The sequence below is a fragment of the Penaeus monodon genome, chromosome 20 (assembly GCF_015228065.2).
Source record: "Penaeus monodon isolate SGIC_2016 chromosome 20, NSTDA_Pmon_1, whole genome shotgun sequence".
In the NCBI taxonomy this organism is placed as follows: domain Eukaryota; kingdom Metazoa; phylum Arthropoda; class Malacostraca; order Decapoda; family Penaeidae; genus Penaeus; species Penaeus monodon.
The window spans coordinates 967,488-967,996 of NC_051405.1; positions in this window are offsets into that span (position 1 = coordinate 967,488).

A 509-nucleotide genomic window follows, 5' to 3' on the forward strand; every position below is an offset into this window, starting at 1 on the left:
ATTATCATCATTATGCAAAAATAAAGTGATATTCAAAGCGGAAAATATAAGGGTTAATTATATCCTGTAATTGTTATAATGAATGCTGGTTCATACAAAAAATAAAATTTTATGTTACTTTTAATAAGGGCTATAGGACATTTCAAGTTAGTAAGAAAAAGTCATCAAAATATGATAGTCATTTCCTATTTTTGAAATATCTTTTCAAAGTTGCCAAACTACATTCAGTTATCGTAGTTTTTTATTTTGTCGTTAACAATCCTTCCACCGAGAACCCGGTATCCGAGAACGGACAACCAACCCTATTTGTGAACGCTTTGCCGCAGCGCCGGCGACTCTTATAGATAAGATATAGACAAAAATGAGATCGAGGCTTTACCAGTGATTGCGATAAGGAATGAGCACTCTGAACGTCGGTAAATCTTAAAGAATATTGAGTGTATAAGGCTCGAGTGTTTATCTTTCATTCTCCGTAAGCAAAAGGTTTACAAGAGGAAGAGAGAAAGTAA